At 47.2% G+C, this 8,527-nt stretch overlaps 1 protein-coding gene across 4 annotated transcripts in view; it reads left to right on the top strand.

The window, feature by feature from the left end:
• The first annotated feature begins 374 nt into the window (after positions 1-374).
• LOC112451706 (growth factor receptor-bound protein 14-like) overlaps positions 375-8,527 on the top strand; it is a 246,693-nt gene continuing 238,540 nt past the window's right edge. For 3 of the 4 annotated variants that reach the window (XM_025011512.1, XM_025011508.1, XM_025011509.1), the window contains exon 1: positions 375-866. The gene's annotated coding sequence lies outside the window, so the exon portion shown is untranslated. The remainder of the gene's footprint in view (positions 867-8,527) is intronic. The other variant, XM_025011510.1, reaches the window with a different exon arrangement.

The raw sequence follows: 8,527 nt of genomic DNA, 5'->3' as shown, positions 1-8,527 counted from the left end.
TTTATCATATATGCGAATCCACGAATTGTAACGGAGCGTTAATTTGGCCGATCTTGCTCCAATCAACACAGAAAATTAAAAGGCTTATTCTTACGATGATCACGAGTGATCGTGAATTGTACTGCTCTCTCTCTTTCTCTCTCTTTCTGTCCTTGTCTCACTATCCAATCGCTAATAGATCATCCATGTCAGGTAGAGATCATGTAGCGCGTGAAATCGCGACTGATCGTAGCGATCGCGCGCGCATCCCGCCCGATCTTGCGTGGGCGTCGCGACGTCACGCAGCACGCCGGCTCGGGCGTATGCGGATGGTGGCGGGCGGGTTGTGAGACGCCTCGCGCCTCGCGCCGCCGTCTCGCAGTAGGCGACGCGACCTCGGCCCGTTAGGATCGTGCGGTTGGCTTTACGCGTGGTAGCGGGGATCATGCCGGTCTCTATACACACAACAGCCTCGGCGGATTAAAGAGACGCGAGAGAAAAAGACGGCCGCAGCGGGTGCCACGTGTCGCGTCTCTCGCCGCAACGATCTAGCGTCAGACGTTTCGCGACGCCCCGCGTCCTGTCAGTTACCCCGTTCGGTTACGCGATCGAGAGTGCGCGGCTACCGTGGAAGATGACACAGTTCCGCGGCGAGGAAGAGACGCGCGTCGCACGACAACAACCACCAGCGTGACGGTCCGAGTGTAGATTGATGTATGTATATGCGGGGAGAAAATTTAAGTGAGTGAAGTGTTGAAAGAGCGATCTGCGATTCTTTCAAGTCGCGTCGTCGAAGGGAGTACGGGCAGTGCACGAGGCGCGGGAAACCGATCGCCCCTGGACCGCGGCGGGGCCGCAGGAGAGAAAACGAGAGGACGAGAGGACGAGTGAGTGTTCACGTAAGAGTGGAAAGGAAAGCGTAATGTAAATTGGCTCTTTCTCTCGTAATAATCGTGCGGTAACTTCGTACGGTGACGTAGTTGCGCGAACGCGACCGTGAGGTATTGGCCGGTGACACGCGTGCATTATACGGGACGACGACGCGATAATCTAGGGAGGGAAAAAGGAAAAGAAAACAAAGAGAGGGAACGAGAGAAGAATTGACGCGATTATATTCCGATCCTGCGGGAAGCGAGTCGGAGTCGGAGTAGTTACGGCCGCTGGAAAAGCCGCCGCAGGTTCTCCCCGCGCTCTGCCCGTCTGACTCCGCACGACCTTTTCCACTTTCGACTATCTCTCTGGACTGCGCGCGGGCATTCTTCCACGTTAATATGTGAGCCCGCCATATATCTTGGGCGGTTTTCAGGTCATTAGCGGCGCGCGGGGTAGACGAGGGAGGGAAAAGCGGAAAACGCGCGAGATTCTCCCTTTTCCCTTTCCAAACTTTCCAGGACGCCGTTTTACCCGGAGGACAGAGAAGCTTCCTCGGACGGAGCGATCGGCCACGCCGACGACCCCATTTCTTGTCGCCCGCGGTTCGTGTCAACATAACGATAAGTTAAATTTCCGGGGAGAGTTTAAGTTTGCCCCGTTGGTTCGACAGGATTACAGTGTCATTCGTATACGTTCGTACGCTCGATTAGGATTGTCGTAAACTAACGACCACGATCCGTTTGAGTCGTGAGGGTTGTTTGCCGGAGAGATTATCGACACGAGAGCTCTCGAGCTCGCCACATTTGCATTCGCGAATGTAGGTTCACGATATTTTCGTATGCTCCGAACCTCTTTTACAAGTCGAATCCTTTCTCTCTCTCTCTCTCTGGCTCTCTCGCTTTTTTTCTTTCTCTCTGTCTCTCTCGCTGCCCGCTCGTTCGATAACTTCCGCAGCACTGAAATCGCAAGTCATAGCTAGGCTTTAAAACGTTCGTGTGTGATTTAAAAAAGATCGATCGGTACGCGGCCCTCGACGATCGTCTCGAGAGCAGCTACCAGCCGCCGTCGCCGCCGTCGCACTGTTTGTAAACAGCATCGATCGACGGTTGCTCGGTTTAATCGGATCACAGGGGCTAATCCGACCGTCGACGCTCGCTAAACGTTACCTCAATTTTTTAGCCTGCCGCTTTAATGCCGCCCGCAAATCGTCCATCAATCGCGCGATTGCCCTTTTTTTCATCTCTCTCCCCCGCTTTCCCGCGCGTCGACCGCAATTTATTTGCCTATCCGTTTACTCCGAGTTGTTTCAACTCGGGCGAGCTCGAATTCTTACGTAAATTCGGAGCATTTTAGCCTTCGAACGTATTTTTAAATACCGGAAACCTGCATTGCGTCAAGGCGATAGTTTAATTTTGGACAACAAATATTATATGCATTTATTGAGATCATGTATTTCAACAAATATTATTAATTCTGAAAGAAGGAAATGAGAGAGAGGCAATCTTAAAGATATCCCCCTTTCGATTATTTTGTATTAAAACATTTAATGAAATTTTTATATCTGATCGATTTTGTAATAGTGTCATATTGTATGCACTTCACTTACGCTACATAAGCTGAATTTCCGAGATCTTCTCACCATCACAGGCACAGGAGATCACGAGGTTAAGCTGTCCGACGGTTCGCTAAAAGTTTGCCCCATCGATCGTCGGAAGTTTCCCGCGAGATTGACCGAAAATCGGGGAAGCTTTTAACCCTTTCGATCTAACGGAATGGCAGCGCGAAGTGCTGCTGGCCAATGTGCCAATTCGCCGATGTGCCAACAATAATCGAAGGACTTACGCGAGTTTCATCGTAACACGTCGCGATCGTCTCATATAACGCGATATCATCGAAAGATTTATAGCTTCTCTAATGTTATTAAGGATAAAATGTCTAATGCGAAATGGATTTTAGTGTGAAATATCAAAAATAATATTATAATAGAAAAGTGTTACTGTCCATTCTACAATAATATTATAACTTTACAATATTATTTATTTTTGTCTATAATAAAAAAATGAGAAATAAATAAAGACGGCAATTTTTGCTAAAATTCTGAATAATGGTCTGTCCTCTGAAAAACGGTTCAATGGTCGCGCAATCGCGCGACCTTCTCCGTAGTTCCGCTTTGAGAGAAGGATCGTTTTCCTCCGCGCGAAGTTGTATTCATAAACTTGGCCTATCGGCCGGGCGAGTCACCCTCGGAGTCACCCCTCCTTCCCTCGAGTATCAAGGGTCGTGCCGGGATTTTGCGGGCACAAAGCTGTTTCCGCTGTTTCCGGCCGGACGGCGGAAGCACTTATTCGATGGAGAACGATTTCCAGCGTGGCTATTATACGCGCGATCCTTCGCGTCGCCTCGAACCGCGGTGCGAATATTTGTTCCATCGATCCTCCGGCCACTAATTTGCCAAATTACTCTCGCCCTCGAGAAAGGCACGCTCGTTAGCGACTTGGGCGTAAATGAACGCTCCCGCGCTCATGGCGTACGCGTGTCACGGAAGACGACGCGATTAAATTAGGGCCATAATTCGTCGAGATTAATTTTCGGCGATGCAAACACGCCGCCCGGCGGATTTCCACGAGAGGAGAGCGAGCCGTCGCGCGTTAATTTTTCTCGGTCAGCTCGGATTTTACAAGGGAAACGGCTAACTCTATTCTCGACCGTGCGGCGCGCAAAGAAAGGCGTTCTTTTCGTGATTTTGAAAAGTACAATTGTGAGTCGAATTACTCGGATCACGTGCCGCACGTTTATCCCTTACTATTTCCTACCGTTTCTCATATACTGCACTAATTGAAAATATATTATACATTTCGACAAATTTGCATTATTGCGTTTCAAAAGTCTTATAAACGCTGCTAAAAGTTACTTGCATTTATCGGATTTTCTTCTTCGCTTTCAACTTGAAAGCGTAACGTTTACAAATATTTTCTATATATATATACACAAAATTCCTAAATCGTTGCTATCTCAGCCGTCGACGAAAGGATTTATTCTAGAGCGTGGTTTCCAATTGGATTCCAGTTCTAAAATATATGGAAAAGCTATAACGCTCGAACGGATAAGTCAGCGCGCAACAGACCGTGAATGTCGACGAGAAAACAGCAGGATAATCAAGGATACAAAGGATTGTTAGGAAGCGCACGCCGCTAATGCGTTTTCTGATATTTCCGCCGCCACAGAACTCTCGGCGGGCTTTGCGTGCGCTCAAGTAACTTTGTGCTAATAATCTGTCGGATTCGCAGAGCGCCGTAATAATGGCCGCTCGTTTCTCATTTTCCCGTCATCGAAGCCTCCCACCTCGAATTTTCACCGTCCGATGGATCTCCCTTCGAGGAGAAATCCTGCCCTCCCCGAATTATATCACTGCGCGCTTCGTTTATCTCATACCTCGAGCATTTCTTTCCGCTGCCAGCTTTAATTTTCTTAGCGCACGTAAGATGAAAAATAAACGAAGAGACTTTCCGAGTTGTCGAGAAGATATATGAAGCGTGGGATGTGATGTAGTACCGGGCATTATTGATTTATATATAATGCTTGTATATAAAACACATTATTAAAACTTTAGACAAAATAAATGTAGGTACGTTAAATTGTCACTTTCATACTCCATCTTTTTTTGTGTTTTCCTTATTCTTTTAGTAAAATAACTAAGTTGGTAAAATAACTGCACTTTTCTTGTTGCAAATCATTACAGCGATCTGACTGCAAGAAGCTAAAAAAAAGAAAAAACGATTATTATTTGTTCACGTAGAAAAATAGTTTATTGTTCGTTTTTCCGACCTTTCCGACATCTTAACGTTTCTGGAATTTAAATCGTGAATCTCGCATCCACCTCCCCGGCTGGCATCGAATGTCTTTTCTTTGTCTACTTTAATCTGCGTTAATCTGGCTTTGTGTACCACGATTCGCGTATAAAAGCGGCGTCAAGCGCGCAATCAAAGCGTCGCGGGCAAACGCAACTGCCTTGCGAGGAGGAAAACGAAGGAGGCAACGGCAGCAACGCGCGAGCGGCTGGAAGTGTCTGGCAAATTTGTATGACTTGTTGTCTACTCAGCTAGCAGTTTTGAGTAATCGCTCTCGCTCCCCTTCGTCTGTCCCGAACCATCCCTAACTTGACGCCGGTCGTCACCCTCGCGCGCACGACCTACCCCGGGGCGTTCTTTACTCTTCCATCAACGCGACACCCATCGCACCGACGTTTTCGTCGTCGTCGTTTTCGTCGTCATCGTGTGGTCGTCGTCGTCCTCGTGGTCGCCATTGTCGTCCTAGGATTGTCCCTAGAATCGAAGCGCACATGCAGGCACTCTCGGAATCTCGTTTGTACATTTATTTTACCCCCTTGCTCCCTCATTCTTCTACCTTTTCCTTCCTTTTTTTCTCTTTCTTTCGCTCCTTCACCCGTGCCGGGCTCTTCGATTCGCTGTCGCAGTCGGAGTGGCACGGAGCGGTGGGAAATAAATGGCCCCTAATGGATTTCTTAGACGTGCGCTCGCGCACGGACGCGGACGTGGCGGAACTCAGGTGCAGTCAGGAGTGCCTCGGCCCTCGAAAGTACGGCGGAACTCTAAATTACAGGAATCGCTGGTTCTCATCTCGTCTCTCCCTCTATCTCTCTCTCTCTCTCCCTCTCCCTCTTTCCCGTTCCTCCTCGACGTTCGGCAGATCACAGCTGCGCGACTTTATCGATGCCGATGAAAACTTTTCACCGTCGTGCCACTATGGTCGTGTGCGAACTTTTCGCCTTCGCCAATAATCTCGGCGACATCGCGGTGACCTCGACCGCACACGCGGTCTCTCGCTTTCTTTCTCCTTCTCTGAGCCTGTCTTGGCTCACGCTCTTGCATTCGCGGTGATTTTTCAAGCTGTCTTGCGTGCTCGGCGAATTGCCGACCGGCACAAAGCGTAATTTCATTTGTCGGATTTATTCCGGATCTTTTTCAACGTTTACCAGTCATCGTCCCGAGACTGGCGAAGAAGCAGGTATAGGAATGTCAGAACATCTGTTGTGTATCTTCGGTGCATAAAGATAGACGTTTAATTTTGCGGGTTACGTCACGCTCAAATCTCGGATTTTATATGCGATTTTATATGCGCATTCTACATGATATTAATACGAGAAAGAGAGAATTACATCGGCCATCTATATATTTAGAATCTTTATGGCTTTATGAGAAAAGCCAGAGTCACGTCTGGAGGTTTCAAATTCAGAAATTGTCGCGACACCGTCGGCGGTTTTTATATCCATCGTGACAACCTTATTTTCATCAATTTAGACGAACCGAGAAGCGGCATAACTTGACTGTCGTATAATGGCGCGGAAATAAAAGGTCTGGTTTGCTGGGAGTATGATAAAACTGAAAATCGTAGGGATTTTCCTGGATAATCGCGCCGCCGAAGTTCGTCCTTCTTTTCACAGGCACAAAAGTTTTCCTTCTTTGTCAATAATCTCGATGGATTTCGACCGACACCCGCGAGAATCTCTTATTTCCTCGCCATTGAAGCTTCTCCCGGTTAGCGGCTGCCTTTGGCGAAGCACGCGTCTCGCACTCGTACATACAAATTCGCTTGTAAATTTTATCTCGGTCTCTTTTCATTCCGGCATTTTCCTCCTCGCAATGGCGTTCCGTTTACCCCATTTGAGTGGCGGAACGTCGGCGATGAATAATTCTCGACGAAAACGTTATCGATGCGTCGCGTGACATCACGAAGGGTAGGTTACGAACGAAACCGAATGGCAAATGGCGATTTTAACGGCAATTGATTAAATAAATAATATATATGTACTATGTCATTATAAATGCCTACGTTAATTACCAAAGATATATCTAAATTCGACTAAACAACAATTTCTGACGTTATTTACTCTTCAAAGTCCATTAAAATAATAAATCATTTTTTAAATCAAATCTAGTTGCTGATTTACATTACAAATTATTATTTATCGTACACAGAAGAACATACTTTCCCGTAAAAAGCTTTTTCGCCGAAAATTCAGTTTTTCGTGCAAATTTCTGCGTTGCGATACAATTGTGAAAGCGCTGGTGGACGGTATATTGAAGTTACGGCTAAGAATCCTCTGCTAGAACACTCTCGCACCGCAATTGCTCTAATCTCTATGCCGGGGTGATACATTTAACGACCGTTTTGTGGATCCCTCCCGTTCGACGAGAGAGCGAGACGAGACGGCAGAATTTCCGTCGTTCCGAGCACCATAATTGAGAGAACGAGCGCCTCAGCGATGCTAATTCCGCGAGTTGCTAACAAAACAATTTAACACGGTTCATACATAAATCATCGCCGGCAGATAAAAGTTTTCCTCACCATGGGCGGGCAGCGACAGACGGGCTTGAAAGGACCCGGTCGCGTTCTTCGATGTACCTCGCCGTCATTTTCGCCCGGCTGAGGAGAGAGAGAGAGAGGGAGAGAGTTGAAGCTTTTCCAGGCGTGCACAGCCCGGTTCCTTCAGCCCCTTGCTGACACTCTAAATCTCGTTTGGAAATCTCGCTTCTTCGATAATCCATTCCCGGGCGTTCGCCCTCTTTCCCGGTTCCTCTGCCTCGGTTTGAATCGCAACGCTCCTTGCAACGCGACGCTTTCCCCCGGCTGCACAAAGAATAATAAATGCGTCTTAATGACGCGAAGCCGAGACCAATGAGACGCGTCGGTATAAGATATAAATCTCTGATATGGTGGAAATTGTTAAAATTAGAACGGCGTTAAAATAGAACGCCGCGGAAAGCGTTGCGATGCACTCAATGATCCGTGAAGTTTTTCCCTACATTAGAGACGATTAAACAGTTTTGTTCGTTGGAAATATTCTTTCAAGTTAAAGTTTAAAATGTATTGTTTTGTTCAACGACAGGTTTCTGCTAAATCGTATTGATTGGCGTTAAACTTTTAACACCTTTTAAGCATCTCCAATAAATATACTTTATTCTCTGTGCTGAAATGAAATTAACTGCAAGTGTTCGTTCAGTTTATTTAACACAGATAACGTCCGTGAGATGAGCAAACTCTTTTTCCCGGTGTCCCTACCGTTAATTGAATCACTTAGAAAGAAAGGAACAGAGATGGTGAATATCTCATACGTGCGTATGAAAAGAAAAATAAATATGAAAAGTTGAGCTGCGACACGAGTGTTCGTACATTGTTCATACAATTCTTGAACCACGTCTGTATGCGCTTTTAAAGGTTTAAAGGACGGTAGGTGGGGACGAGGGGAAATAAAAAAAAAACCTATGCCCGACGCATATCCCTACTCCGGAAATATCCGGAACGTTGGACGTGCATTAGCGCATTCGAGAAGGATCTCGACCTTCGCCGGCGCCGTCACGAATGACGAAAGTTTCCGCCGGCTACGTGACGAGCGCATCACCCCCTACCTCTCTCTGCCTCCGTCGCCTCCTCTTGCTTGCCAACGAACGACGTTGAAATAACGTGAAAAAAAAGCGGGAAAAACTGTAAACTGAAGTAACTCGCTGGAAGTCGTCCGATCGATCGCATTGTGTCTCTCACCGCATGATCGCCTCCCCCCTCAGGGGTACACTCGAAAGTTTCTTCGTCGAGGTTTCGCGATGGGGTAGTTTCTGATACGGCACCGCCATTTCCTCTCTCTTCTCTTTCTTCTCCT

Source organism: Temnothorax curvispinosus, unplaced genomic scaffold, assembly GCF_003070985.1.
Source record: "Temnothorax curvispinosus isolate PA1 unplaced genomic scaffold, ASM307098v1 QBEX01002454.1, whole genome shotgun sequence".
Lineage (NCBI taxonomy): Eukaryota > Metazoa > Arthropoda > Insecta > Hymenoptera > Formicidae > Temnothorax > Temnothorax curvispinosus.
This window is presented reverse-complemented; position numbering and strand designations above follow the sequence as displayed.